At 45.5% G+C, this 15,394-nt stretch overlaps 2 protein-coding genes across 51 annotated transcripts in view; one reads left to right on the forward strand and one right to left on the reverse strand.

Annotated features, from left to right (window-relative positions):
- LOC127009864 (uncharacterized transmembrane protein DDB_G0289901-like) overlaps positions 1–5,394 on the reverse strand; it is a 57,378-nt gene extending 51,984 nt beyond the window's left edge. For all 50 annotated transcript variants that reach the window (XM_050883313.1, XM_050883343.1, XM_050883339.1 and 47 more), the window contains exon 1: positions 4,308–5,394. The gene's annotated coding sequence lies outside the window, so the exon portion shown is untranslated. The remainder of the gene's footprint in view (positions 1–4,307) is intronic.
- Positions 1–15,394, forward strand: part of LOC127009866 (uncharacterized) — a 55,404-nt gene that overhangs the window by 9,770 nt on the left and 30,240 nt on the right. The gene's annotated exons all lie outside the window — the stretch shown is intronic.

A 15,394-nucleotide genomic window follows, 5' to 3' on the forward strand; every position in this document is an offset into this window, starting at 1 on the left:
TTTACAGCAAAGGAGACAGCTCAATCACGCTACCGTTCTAGGGTTGAAAAAAAAAAAAAAAGGCCGCTGCTTACTGCCCCTAAAAAAGATTAGAGAGGAGCGGCCGAAAGAGAAATCAGTTTCGTGAGGAGAGGTGTTCTGATACCCTCCTCTTGAAAGAGTTCAAGTCGTAGGCAGGAGGAAATACAAATGAAGGAAGATTGTTCCAGAGTTTACCAGCGTAAGGGATGAAAGAGTGAAGATGCTGGTAAATTCTTGCATAAAGGGTTTGGACAGTATAGGGATGAGCTTGAGTAGAAAGTCATGTGTGGCGAGGCCGCGGGATGGGGGGAGGCATGCAGCTAGCAAGTTTAGAAGAGCAGTCAGCGTGAAAATATCGATAGAAGATAGAAAGAGAGGCAACATGGCGGCGGAATTTGAGAGGTAGAAGACTATCAATAAGAGGAAAGCTGATGAGACGAAGAACCTTAGACTCAACTCTGTCCAGAAGAGCTGTGTGAGTGGAGCCTCCCCACACGTGAGATGCATACTCCATACGAGGGCGGACAAGGCCCCTGTATATGAATAGCAACTGTGCGGGGGAAAAGAACTGGCGCAGACGATACAGAACGCCCAACCTCGAGGAAGCTGATTTAGTGAGAGATGTGAAGTTTCCAGTTAAGATTTTGAGTTAAGGATAGACCGAGGATATTTAGTGTTGAAGAAGGTGACAGCTGAGTGTAGTCGAAGAATAGGGGATAGGTGTTTGGAAGATTGTGTCGAGTTGATAGGTGGAGAAATTGTGTTTTTGAGGCATTGAAGGACACAAGGCTCCTTTTACCCCAACTACTACTACTTCTACTACTACTACTACTACTACTACTACTACTACTACTACTACTACTACTACTACTACTACTATAACATTTTTTTCTCTCTCCCTGCGTCATGAAGACAGGAAAGGTCTTCGCGTTTATTTTATTTTTATTTTTTTCTCTGATGTTTTTGTTGTACTCATGAAAACTTGACATTACTCCCTTTTGTTTTTTGCATGATCTTGTTTTTTGCCGAAGCGTTGCATTTTGTGTTGGTGCAGTCACGTGTGTTTCTTTTGCATAGCTTAAACAGTGTTGCAGTCTTTCTGTTAATAATTCATGTAACACTTTCTGGTCTTGATGTAAAGGTGTGTTGATATGTTAAGACTTACAGTGTTACAAAGTACGTAGATAGAGCACTAAAAGACAATACTTTATGATTTTGTGTAATAATATTTTTCTTTTCCATTATATAAAAGTTTTGAAACTATCACATTGCACGACATGGTATTAGTTGTGTTACCAGGTTGTGTTTGTCTGTGCTGATTTAATGCCGCAAATTTATACCATATGATATTTTGTATTGCAACAAGTCTACGTATAATTATATAAGCATTTTGAAGTTGCATTAAGATTACAAAATACCGTATGTGATGAATTACGATGTGTTATATAAAATTAATAAAAGATGAGCAAGAAATGTAAAAGACTGGCAACCAAGAAACTATAATAATCCTGTCAGAAACGTTTAGGAATTATCAAATTATATGAAAAAAGTATTAAAGAATGCCACCAGCTAGATAGGATTAAGATTACAAAATACCGTATGTGCTGAATTACGATGCGTTGTATAAAACTAATAAAAGATGAGCAACAAATGTAACAGAATGGCAACCAAGAAACTATAATAATCCTCTCAGAAACGTTTAGAAATTATCAAATTATATAAAAAAAGTATTAACCAGTCCGCTGCGATTGGCACAGATTCGGCTTTTACTGGTAGCCTGGTAACATATAGTCCCAAGTCCTTCTCTGCCTCTGTGGTGGATAGAGGAGTGTTTTCCATGTAGTATTGGTATGCTGGATATCCTCTCCCATGGTGCAGGACTTTACATTTTTCCTCATTGAATTGTAGCAGCCAATTTTTGTTCCATTCCTGTAGCTTGGTGATGTCTTCTTGTAGGAAATCCGCGGTCAAGGGGTTAAAGAATGCCACCAGCTCGATAGGGAAGTCCATCTAGCTCTACAAGGGATATAAAATCGCGCTCCCACTACCACCGAGAGACTGCTGCAAACCGGGAGGGAAGCACCGTTGCCAGATTATCGTACTCAGAGCCACGTATTTACCGGTTTCTGGCCCATAACTGTTGCCAAGAAGTACCAATAATTAACCATTTAAACGATTACCATATATGAAGGCATTTATTTGGGTGATGAATGAAGTGTTTGGGGCGGAAATCGGCAAACATAAGAGGCAGAGTACGACAATCTGGCAACGTTGGCTCAGGGAATGGATGCACAGACTTCTGGTAGCGAGCCGAGCACCGCACCGACAAAGGCACCCGGCCCCTCACGCATCATTGTGGAGAATATAGTTTGCTTTGGACGCTTACTATGACTGTATATGGATAGCAACTTTGCGGGGGAGAAGAACTGGCGGAGACGATACAGAACGCCCAACCTCGAGGAAGCTGATTTAGTGAGAGCTACCCGGCCCCTCACGCATCATTGTGGAGAATATAGTTTGGTTTGTACGCTTGCTATGACTGTTGGACTGTTGAACTGGGCGATAGTATTGAGAATGATAGAAAGAAAATAAATTAACCTTACATAAACGGACATTTCAAGCAGTAAGGCACATGCAGAATGGTAAAGTAGCGGGCTTTTTTTTTATTATTGTTTCCTTTTTTTTGTGCCCTTGAGCTGTCTCCTTTATTGTAAAAAAAAAAATGGACAGATAAATAGGCAGACAGACAGACAGACAGGCAGGCAGACAGACAGGCAGACAGACAGACAGACAGGCAGACAGACAGGCAGACAGACAGGCAGACAGGCAGACAGACAGACAGACAGGCAGACAGACAGGCAGACGGACAGACAGACAGACAGAGAGACCTGGTTGGTGAAACTCCCAGGGGTGCTGAAGAAACTGAAGCATCCCAGGTAGCATTAACAACACACAGAGATGGTTGGGAAGGCTGAACGCAGAGGACTAGTAATGACTGATGATGATTATGATTATGGCAGTGTTCGAGCCTCCTGCTTTACGTTGTCTTTTTGAGCTCCGAGCAGCGTTGTCAGACTATCGTACTCATCACATTGCATTTTCGTAGTTTCTGACCAATAACGAATGCAAAAACAAACAAACAAACATCAATAAATAGGAGTTTTAACGCTAACTTCAATTTTCTATCGTTATTTGTGTAGGTACGAGAGTTTGAGGCTTAAAAGTAATAAAGATGAAGTGGTGAGTACGATAATCTGGCAACGCTGGCTCCGAGCATCACTTCTATTGACATTTTCGCACTTGGTATTATGAACAGGGCCCGGACAGGTTACGCCGTGAGACAGCATCATTCTACGTAGGCTGCTTGTATTAGTGCTTCAGTGTATAAGAACTGCATATTTGTGGGTCATTTTTTTCCAGTTTGTGTGATAAGTTAAAAGAAACGTTCTCACGCGCTCACACCCACTCCAATAGGTAGATATCTAGGTCTCTCTCTCTCTCTCTCTCTCTCTCTCTCTCTCTCTCTCTCTCTCTCTCTCTCTCTCTCTCTCTCTCTCTCTCTCTCTCTCTCTCTCTCTCTCTCTCTCTCTCTCTCTCTCTCTCTCTCTCTCTCTCTCTCTCTCTACACACACACACACACACACACACACACACACACACACACACACACACACACACACACACACACACACACACACACACACAGAGAGAGAGATAGAGAGAGAGAGAGAGAGAGAGAGAGAGAGAGAGAGAGAGAGAGAGAGAGAGAGAGAGAGAGAGAGAGAGAGAGAGAGAGAGAGAGAGAGAGAGAGAGAGAGAGAGAGAGAGAGAGGATAAAAATTCGGGGAAATTTCAGGAAAAATATTGAAAATATAAAAAAAACAAAAGAATTTATATGAGAAGACAGAACAGAGAGATTGAATCAGAGAGAGAGAGAGAGAGAGAGAGAGAGAATGCAAATATATGTATGCTTTGAGTAGCCGCCCCGAAGTTATAGCTATGGGAAGGTGGGGGAAGGGAGGGGAGAGATGGAGGGAGGGAGGGAGGGGGAGAGGATGGGAGAGATGCAGAGAGGAGAAGACAAGAGGAGACTGAGGCTGAAAGGTGAAAGTCAGAAAGAGACCAGACTTGCCTCCACATTAATCTCTCTCTCTCTCTCTCTCTCTCTCTCACACACACACACACACACACACACACACACACACACACACACACACACACACACACACACACACACACACACACACTCAGACACACAGGTAAGTTAATTAGTTTCATTTACTCACCTTCTAGTCGTGTGGCAAAAAATGCATCTCCTTAGGTTTTTTCTTCATCATAGCTATTCATCTAAGCCTTCCTTCCTCCTTCCTCTTCCTTTCCTTTTTATTTCCCCTTTTTTTTTCTTCGGGTGTGATTAGGAACACCTCACAGATCGGTGTTTCTCCCTCCTTGGTTCGAGTCCTCCCACTCCCTCACACACAGACACACACACACTTACACAGAAACGTTAACACACATGGATGGCACACCTCACACCTTCGTCAATCACTACCTGCGTGACGGACAGGTGTTCTCAGGTGTTGCATTAACGTCTGCAACACTTCACTGCTTCATGTCACCCCAAAAGTCACCCAGTGGAAAGTTCGATAAATGAGTTTCTTTATAGCAGCGGATGTGCGTGTGTCTGTGTATGTTAAGAGTTCAAGAAGAGTTCAATGTTTTCGTTTCTTTCTCTCTCCTTAGTTCAGTTTCTTCATTATTTCTAAAGGAGTTCAAGACACATTTGGTTCATCAGAGACATAAGTCCAGAGGAAATGCGATATCCGTATGTTAAAGAACGGCTAAAGTAACAATAAATTCGTGTTCTTTTTTATGCTAGGTAAAGTCGGAGAGAGTGAGAGTGAATTGAGAAACCGCTGAGGTCTAACCTCTCGCTCTTAGGAACCCCGCGGCAAGACACTGAAGCATCCGCAAGAAGATTCTTCGGGTGACTCAAGTGCTCTTTTAGTTCCGTGCGTGCACTCCGCCCAGTCACCAACCGCACCGCCTGCCTGCCCGTCTATTCACCCCGCCCTCAGATGTAACACTGACTGGACCTGAGGAGTGAGGGTGAGGGAGGCTGCCGCTGTGTGTGTGTGTGTGTGTGTGTGTGGGGAGGGGGTTGCGTGGCGTTGGGGGAAGGTAGGAGTGGTCGTTTTTCTGCCTTGGACACCACTGGTACCACTACTTTTCCCCCACTGCCTCTACCTGGCCCGTACCCTCCTCCACCTCCACCCACCTTCCAGCACCGCCTCCCCCACCGCCGCCACGTCCAGTCCTTCGCCCCGCCCCTCGTCTTCCAGCCGGCCAATAACAGCTATCTAACTATTGCCACTTTTTACCTTCCCCTTCCCTCTGCGGCTTTTTGTGCCCGTTTTTTTTTCTCCTTCTCTCTGGGGCCATAGTTTCTTGCTGTATCACTCTCCGTTCCACCTCCGCCCCTACCCGCGTTTTGATCTCCTTCCTTCTCTTATCTCTTTCTTCCTCCCTTTCCCTACCTAACAAGTTCTTTCCCTAACTTCCCTTATCTCCTCAGTTCCATTCTTCCGTTCTCTCAGTTCCTCCTGCCTCATATTTTCCTCTTCTCCATTAGACAGTGGGACACACACACACACACACACACACACACACACACTGACACCATTGCCAGAGCATGATGCAATGTCACCATACTACAGTGAAGGTAGGGAAGGGTAGCCAACATACAGGGATATTACAAGACATTTCGCCTCCCAAGAACACATATTTGACAAGGCTTTCGTAGGAGTTGTGGGCATTTCCAGGAGTAGTTTTATGACCCTGGTGTTAGTTTGACCCTTCCTCTGTACCATGAACCTAAGGAAACACTCATTAGAACCTGACTGACCCCTTCTTTGGCCTTTAGAAATAGCTGATGTGAGAAGCCAAAGTGTCTTATAATACGGACAATATACTGTACACTTATCCTGCCTCTCGTTGCCACTGTGCTGATATCCGTCTCTTTGCTAGTCAACAGCTGACTGAGCAGAATACGTCACCCATTCACTTACCACGCCGTCCAGTTGCCAAATTTTTCCTCCTTCTTGACTATCAGGTAATTAAGTTTGAGACCATAGATAATAGTTTGAGATTGTTTGGTAGGCCATGAAAGGACGTATACACATTCAGGGACCATTAATGAAGTGTGTGAGGTGAGAGGAAGATCTTTGTGCAGTGTTTTTTTTTTCCTTTTTTTATACGATATTATGAGGCAAACTACAAATCACGTGTATAATATCCTTGTATGAATAGGTGTCAAAGTGATCACTCATATATGCAGGTGAAAGGAGAGTAACATGTATGGCTTAAGGAACGGAGAGGAACATACAATTTTAGGGGACACTGGTATGACTTACTTATTTAAAAAGAAAAGGAGAGGCCATATAAATTTAGGGATGAGTGATAGTGTATGATTGTGTAGTTATTAAGACACTAATGAGCCATACAATTTTGTGAACTATTGCTGAGCGTTAAAAATGGCACCATGCGAGATAGATCTTTATCACATTCTTTTCTTCTCTTCCCTAAAACAAGTTTGTCAGCTATCTTTCCGTTTTTCTCTTATCTATTTATCCAAAGGGCTATTTATTCACACTTATTTATTTGTCTATATTTTTGCCATAGTCTTGTCTGTCTACATCGGCTTTAAAAAAACAAAGGCAGTGAAAAAGGAAGACGAATTGAAAGGTACGGCAGTCCTAACGTTAAGGCTATGTAAAGCGCAGACACACAGACGAACGAACCTTGAGGTGAAAGGAATCAAACAAAACCGTAAAATTTAAGACCCACGAAACGGAAACTTGTATCAAAGGGAAACACTCTTCTCTAGCGGTCAGCGTGCCTGGCTACGGCTCCAAGGGCCCGGGTTCGAATCCCAGCTGGGCAGTCGGCGCGCAGCTCACCCAGCTGTTCATCCTCCCTTGCGGGCTGGTCGATAAATGGGTACCCGGGGAAACCCGGGAAAGGTAGACTGGGCCGAACTTCACGGTGGCCCGAGTCCCGGGTGTTTGGTCCTTACCCACCACAGGCTCAGAGACCATCGGTTCGGAGATGAGCACCGCAGCCACGCGCAGCTATAGCGTGTGCACCCACCTTTACCTTACACCTGTAGAACCATTACACCTGTGAGACAATTAAACCCGAAGAACCATTAAATCTGTGGAACCATAATTATATATGTGAAAATTAATATGTACTTGGAACCATTACAGCCGTGGAACCATTATACCTGTGAAAAATAATACATACATGGAACCGTTACAGCTGTGGAACATTTACAACTGTGGAACCATTACAGCTGTGGAACCATTATACCTGTGAAAAATAATACATACATGGAACCATTACAGCTGTGGAACCATTACAGCTGTGGAACCATTATACCTGTGAAAAATAATACATACATGGAACCATTACAACTGTGGAACCATTACAGCTGTGGAACCATTACAGCTGTGGAACCATTATACCTGTGAAAAATAATACATACATGGAACCATTACAACTGTGGAACCATTACAACTGTGGAACCATTACAGCTGTGGAACCATTATACCTGTGAAAAATAATACATACATGGAACCATTACAACTGTGGAACATTTACAACTGTGGAACCATTACAGCTGTGGAACCATTATACCTGTGAAAAATAATACATACATGGAACCATTACAACTGTGGAACCATTATACCTGTACCATTATACCTGTGAAAAATAATACATACATGGAACCATTACAACTGTGGAACCATTACAGCTGTGGAACCATTATACCTGTGAAAAATAATACATACATGGAACCGTTACAGCTGTGGAACATTTACAACTGTGGAACCATTACAGCTGTGGAACATTTACAACTGTGGAACCATTACAGCTGTGGAACCATTGTACCAGTGAAAAATTATGTATCTGTGGAACCGCTACAGCTGTGGAACCATATCTTACCTGAGATAAAAAAATATAGTTGTGGAACCATTTACCTGGAGGTCATTTTTACCTGTGGAGCCTTTAGAAGGGCGTGGTGAAGGCTGCACCACGTCACCAAACACCCGGTTCCCTCTTTACCTACTCCTGGACTAGTTTCCAAGGCCATCGCCCCGTCTCTCTCTCTCTCTCTCTCTCTCTCTCTCTCTCTCTCTCTCTCTCTCTCTCTCTCTCTCTCTCTCTCTCTCTCTCTCTCTCTCTCTCTCTCTCTCTCTCTCTCTCTCTCTCTCCACCCCCCCCCCCCAGGATCTTGAACATCTGCATCCGTTGTCAAGGACGTGTGTGTGTGTGTGTGTGTGTGTGTGTGTGTGTGTGTGTGTGTTAGTATCAAGGAGGTTCCGAGGCCATCAAGAACCTTCCTCCTCCTCCTCCTCCTCCTCCTCCCGGGCCCATAAAACCATCATAATAACAATCAAACATAGGCACGAAGGAAAAGAGAAGGAAATAAAAGGAGGAGGAGGAGGAGGAGGAGGAGGAGGTGGAGGATAATATAAACAAAAGATATCAAAGGAGAATGTGGAGAGAGAGAGAGAGAGAGAGAGAGAGAGAGAGAGAGAGAGAGAGAGAGAGAGAGAGAGAGAAAAAACTGGATCAATAAATCAGGTTAAAAAATGAGAAAAGAATATAAACAGAGAAAGAGAATATAAATAGGTAGATAGATAAACAGATAGATAGATAAATGGACGGAGATAGGTTGAAGGAAGATGAGAAAGGAGATAACAGGAGAAATAAATAGTGAGCGAAAGTACTGAAAAATTCGAAAGCTGGAATGGGAAAAAAATGGGAAGGATAAAAAGAACTTGGAATGAAAGAAAACGGGGTGTGAAGGAGTTAGACGAAGGGAGGGAGGGGGGGGGGGGATGAAGGAGTACTACGGAGGGAGTGTACAGAAGGGGAGGGAGGGGGGGGGGTGAAGGAGTACTACGGAGGGAGTGTACAGAAGGGGAGGGAGGGGGGGGGATGAAGGAGTACTACGGAGGGAGTGTACAGAAGGGGGGGGGGGATGAAGGAGTACTACGGAGGGAGTGTACAGAAGGGGAGGGAGGGGGGGGGATGAAGGAGTACTACGGAGGGAGTGTACAGAAGGGAAGGGAGGGGAGATAAGGGGGAGGGGTTGTGTCCTTAAGTTGGTGAAGAATCAAGGCCACCACCTCCACCTCTCCACTTAACACCCAACATTCCACCCCACCATCGCCACACCCTCCACCCTCAACCACCACATTCCCCACCTCATCATCAACCCTTCCACACACCCAACATACCACTCCACAACCACTCCCTTCCACCCTCTACCACCACCACCCTCTCCATCTGTCTACCTCTGCTATCAATACCCCAATATCCACACAACCCTTCCACACACCTCCACCTCATAACCACTCACCTACTACTACTACTGTTATAACTCCACTTCGCTACCACTCCTGTACTGCACTACCTCATCCAAGCCCAGCGCTCCTTCGCTTTCCATGCACCCCCACCAATGGCTAACGTTTCTTATTATCAAACGTTTGCGGCTCTTGTGACGATCGTTTTTCAAGGCCAGAGAAGAGCTACGTTGGGTTATCATTAGTGTTTTTGCCCCTTTACTGAGCAGGAGAATTCCAAGACCACCGCCAGGGTCAGGGCACCACCAATGGAAAACCCGACGACTTCTCCGAGAGCCTTTCAAGAGGAGGGTATCAGGACACCTCTTTCTTTTTCTTTTTTTTTTAGGAGCAGCGAGTAGCGGGCTTTTTTTATAATTGTTTCATTTTTTTGTACCCTTGAGCTGTCTCCTTTGTTGTAAAAAAAAAAAGATGGACACAGGCTTGGAAAAGTTTAATAATATGGACTATAAGCCTTATCTAAGACCCACCACATCCGACCATAGTGTTTCTTATATATTTTCAGGCAACGAGGGTGGAGTTACAAGGAGAGGAGGTGCAAGAAAAGCGGGTAGAAGAGTAGAGAAAAAATGGGGCAATACCGACTCCACCCAACACACATAACCTTCTTCCACGATTCCATCACTACCACTATAAAAAAAATCCTGTATCGCCTTCAACACCCCACCATCACATCTATTCCCTTACCTTTAGTGTGTGTGTGTGTGTGTGTGTGTGTGTGTGTGTGTGTGTGTGTGTGTGTGTGTGTGTGTGTGTGTGTGTAGTTTTGGCACAAGTTCGTCTAATACACCAGCACCTCCACCACCCATATATCTCCACCACCCTATCCACTCCACCACTCAAAGCAACCTAACTTCCACACCTCCACCAGCACCACCCATGCCACCTATTGTTCCTACCACACTAACCACCTCCACCACACCATTACCACATTCTTCCACCACACAGCCAACCCTTCCACTACCTGCCATATCTTACAACCACCTCTACAACTACTACCTCCGTCCACCTCCTCCACCATAACCCTTACTCCTGCCACTCCACCAGCAAGGAAAAGGGGGGAGTATGGGGATGGGGAAATGGGAGATAAGAAGAAAGAGCGTTATGAGGTTTAGAAAATAGAGAAGAAGGAGATAATGAGCAAGAAATAAAGGATCTGAGGAAATGTGGGGAAATGAGAAGGAAGGGAAATAAGGAGAAAATGGAATGGATGGGGAAAATGGGGTTGAAAGGGGAGAAAGGGTAGGAAAAATGGGGTTTGCAGAATTAGAGGAGGTAAGAAAAAAGCAGAAAGGGAAAGAAAGAAGATATGTAAAAGGGAGAAGGATGACGGGAGGGAGAAGGAAAGGGGGAGGAGGGGAAGAGGAAAGGTTAGGAAGTTAAGAGAGCAGTTGAAAAAGGGAGCTGGGAGGAAAGGAGGAAGTGAGAAAATATAAAAGAAAAAGGGGACGGGAATTTGAAGGGGGAGGGGAGAAGGGGAGAGAGGAAAGGGACTCTTCTACCAATATCTTTCCACATGCCAGCTTCTCCACCTCCTCCACCACCTCATCATACCCCCAGACCCCCACCAACAAGCAAGGACGTTGAAGGCCTGTGGGAACCTCTCCTCCCTCACCATCTCACCCCCACCACCTCCAGCATTTATCCTTCCTCACCATCACGACTTTGAGCATCACCACCGCCATCACCAAGGATTTATTTTTTCATTACGAGTTGGATCTTTACCACAGTCGCTTCTGACCCATTACTCTTTTGGCCACCTCTTTAGACTCTTTTTGGGAGCAGCGAGTAGCGGGATTTTTTTTATTATTGTTTACTTTATTTGTGCCCTTGAGCTGTATCCTTTGTTGTAAAAAAAAATACAACCACAAGTCTATCACAACCACAACCATCACCACCTCTATCACGCACATCTATCGTCAACAAAACAGATACAAAAAGTAGATAGATAAATAGAAAGCTAGACAGATAGATAGATAGATACATAGACACATATATATATATAGATATATATATATATATATATATATATATATATATATATATATATATATATATATATATATATATAGTAATTTTTTATTATTTTTGTTATTATTATCTTTATTGAATGTTGCCATTATTGTTGTTATCAATGTCTGTTGTTCTAGTTTTCAAGGCATTCTGCTTTTACGACAGACAGCCTGCTCTCTCTCTCTCTCTCTCTCTCTCTCTCTCTCTCTCTCTCTCTATCTCTCTCTCTCTCTCTATCTCTCTCTCTCTCTCTCTCTCTCTCTCTCTCTCTCTCTCTCTCTCTCTCTCTCTCTCTCTCTCTCTCTCTCTCTCTCTCTCTCTCTCTCTCTCTCTCTCTCTCTCTCTCTCTCTCTCTCTCTCTCTCTCTCTCTCTCTCTCTCTCTCTCTCTCTCTCTCTCTCTCTCTCTCTCTCTCTCTCTCTCTCTCTCTCTCTCTCTCTCTCTCTCTCTCTCTCTCTCTCTCTCTCTCTCTCTCTCTCTCTCTCTTTATATTTAAACATGTATACATATATTTACAGAGATGGAAAATTTAAAGTTGTGAGTTGGCACCCACAACTATTTTAAAAGTTTTTCAAATGAACAGATACCTGTGAGGGTAACTGCACAAAAACATAAAACATACTTACGAAGTACACAGGATATATTATAAATATGATAAACACTAATTACAATATTTACAATCATGTCAAGTGTGGAGCAGGAACGGCGTGGGGAGGGTGCCTCTCCAAATGTTGGCAGCTACTTTCGCCTGGTGTGTGGACATGCGTTCCAGATCAGGCGTGGCCTCCGTGAAGCCGTTCCAAAGACGCAGCCTTGTACGTCCGCTGGTGCTGCGACGTGTGTGAGTAAGGCACCGTCACTCGTTGGCTCCCGGCTGCTGCCTGTCGCGTCGCTCGTTGGGCGAGGTGTGGTGTCAAGCACAGCCTGCTGAGATGAGGCGTGTGCAGCACCTGAGTCTTATGACAGACTGCCAGTGCTGCTACGTCGCGACGGTGCTCCAGGGATGTCATGCTGGCAGGGATCTTCACCTCATCCCCCAGCAGTCGGAGGGCGCGTCTCTGCACCGCGTCAAGGCGCCGGGTGTGGGTGACGGCGCTGGACATCCACGACAAGGCACCGTATTCCATATAAGGGCGGATCTGTGCCTTGCACAGCGTCAGGATTCCTCGGGGGTCCAGACTGCCAGCCACCCTGTGGAGGGCAGACACACGCTGAGAGGTCTGGCGGGCCACAGTCGCGATGTGCTGGTCGTAGCGCAGCTCCCGGTCGATGGTGATTCCCAGGAGCTTGATGTTATCCTGGAGGGGCAACTGGACGTCCTCAAACCGTAGTCGTCCCTCCACGCCCTGTGTAGCAGCGGGGGACCGAGAGACGACCATAGCATGAGTTTTGTCGGAGCAAAGTTGACCTGTCACAACTTCCCCCACTCCCCAGCAACCTTCAACTGCCTGTTGACTGCAGCTACGGCACGCCTGCTGTCCCGACGGCAGTACGAGACAGCGATGGTGCAGTCATCGGCATAAGCTTTGACTACAGGGAGCTGGCGGAGTAGGTCATCTATGTAGATGTTCCACAGGACTGGCCCCAGTATTGAGCCCTGTGGAACTGAGGCTCCTATAGGGGCAGGCGTCGAGGTCCGGCCATTGACGACTACCCGAAGCGACCTACCTTGGAGGTAGTCTTCGACAGAGTCAACAGACTCCCCTCTATACCCTTGGCACGAGGCTTTGGCAGTAGGCCAGAGTGCCACACTCGATCAAAGGCGCCGGCAATGTCTAGCGCCACCACGAGTGTGTCCAGGTCTTCATCAAAGGAATCTTGCCACTCTTGTGAGAGGAGGAGAAGGAGATCGGAGGTGGAGCGGCCCACCCTGAAGTCTGAACCCGAACTGGTAAGGAGAGAGAAGGTTGTTGTCGGTGAGGTGTTTCCTGATGACAGCAGCCAACATCTTCTCGAACACCTTACCCATGGCGGACAGCAGGGAGATGGGCCGGTAGTGGTTCGGGTCAGTCCTGGAGTCTTTTTTGTGGACAGGAACCCCATTAGCTTCCTTCCAGGCGGCTGGCCAATTCTTCTCCTCGAGGCAGGCACTAAAGATGTTGGCGAGAGGCTCGGACAGCTCCTTGGCACAGTTCTTTAGCACCCTGGGGCTGATGTTATCAGGGCCTGTGGCTTTCCCCGCGTCAACATCCCGGAGTATTTTCTCCACCTGTGCCGTGGTGACCGAGACCGACGTGATGGTGTGGTCAGACTCCCGGGGGAGGATGGGTGGGGGGCGGTAGGGGTCATCTACTTGCATTTTTCGTGCAAATAGTTCAGCCAGGAGAGCAGCCTTGTCCTCACTACTCGTGGCCGTGGACCCGTCTGGCCTGGTGAGGGGGCGCACGCTGTCCTGCCTCATCATTCACCCCCCCCCCCTCTCTCTCTCTCTCTCTCTCTCTCTCTCTCTCTCTCTCTCTCTCTCTCTCTCTCTCTCTCTCTCTCTCTCTCTCTCTCTCTCTCTCTCTCTCTCTCTCTCTCTCTCTCTCTCTCTCTCTCTCTCTCTCTCTCTCTCTCTCTCTCTCTCTCTCTCTCTCTCTCTCTCTCTCTCTCTCTCTCTCTCTCTCTCTCTCTCTATCTCTCTCTCTCTCTCTCTCTCTCTCTCTCTCTCTCTCTGTCTCTCTCTCTCTCTCTCTCTCTCTCTCTCTCTCTCTCTCTCTCCCTCTCTCTCTCTCTCTCTCTCTCTCTCTCTCTCTCTCTCTCTCTCTCTCTCTCTCTCTCTCTCTCTCTCTCTCTCTCGCTCTCTCTCTCTCTCTCTCTCTCTCTCTCTCTCTCTCTCTCGCACTCTCTCTCTCTCTCGCTCTCATGTGAATTATACTTTCTCCCGCGTGACACCGAGGAAGAGAACACACACACACACACACACACACACAAAAAACACACGTCATTGTTTACATATCACCACGTGTAATGTTGACATGTCTGAACGTGTTTATAGAGGGCCGACCGCCGCTGCCGCCCCAACCGTATTGTGCAATGTTGAATCGAGAGAGAGAGAGAGAGAGAGAGAGAGATCCATGTATTGTATTTTATTTTGTATTTTAAACGTAGTAGGGTACTGAGCGAAGGGTCTGTTCTTAGATAGGAAATATACCCAGCATATGTCATTTAACCGAAAAATACCCCCCAAAAAATTAAGAGGAAGTATATAAAAAAAGTCATTGAGCTACAGTTTTCAAGCGTTTTTGTTATTAGTTTTTCTTTCATATTAAAAACAGCTTGTGAACGATATTTTTAAAGCTTGGAAATTCAACTGAAAGAGCTGCTTCTCGAGTAGTTATATGTTGAAGTGAAGGGGATTATGCTTTCTGTGATACATTTTTACTCATTTACTTTATTAACAATGAGAAGTAATAAAATTATGTGTTTGCTGAATCGGTGCACGTGATTAGTCCATTAAAATGCAGAGAAATGTAAAAAAGTATGTCGTAACCTAAGAAGTAACTGATAAAAATGAATATATGCGCTGTTTCTTTTACTTTCTTTTTCCTTATGTTTCAGAATTTATAAGTAACCATAAAAAACCTGACCAGGCTCGTTGGGTACTGGTAGACTAACTGTATAGCATTTTTCTCTTATTTCAAACCTGTGATAAGACTTTCTCTCTCTCTCTCTCTCTCTCTCTCTCTCTCTCTCTCTCTCTCTCTCTCTCTCTCTCTCTCTCTCTCTCTCTCTCTCTCTCTCTCTCTCTCTCTCTCTCTCTCTCTCTCTCTCTCTCTCTCTCTCTCTCTCTCTCTCTCTCTCTCTTCGGCTTTCCACTTCTCTACAGAGGTTTTGGTACTTTCAATTTTATTCAACTTCGCAGTTTTAAGTTGTTTTTTTTATTCCGTTCCTTTCACTTTCTCTTCAAGGGACAAGGAAAGACGACTCGCAGCTTTTTGCTTCCTT

The sequence above is a fragment of the Eriocheir sinensis genome, chromosome 42 (genome assembly GCF_024679095.1).
Source record: "Eriocheir sinensis breed Jianghai 21 chromosome 42, ASM2467909v1, whole genome shotgun sequence".
Taxonomy (NCBI): Eukaryota; Metazoa; Arthropoda; class Malacostraca; order Decapoda; family Varunidae; genus Eriocheir; species Eriocheir sinensis.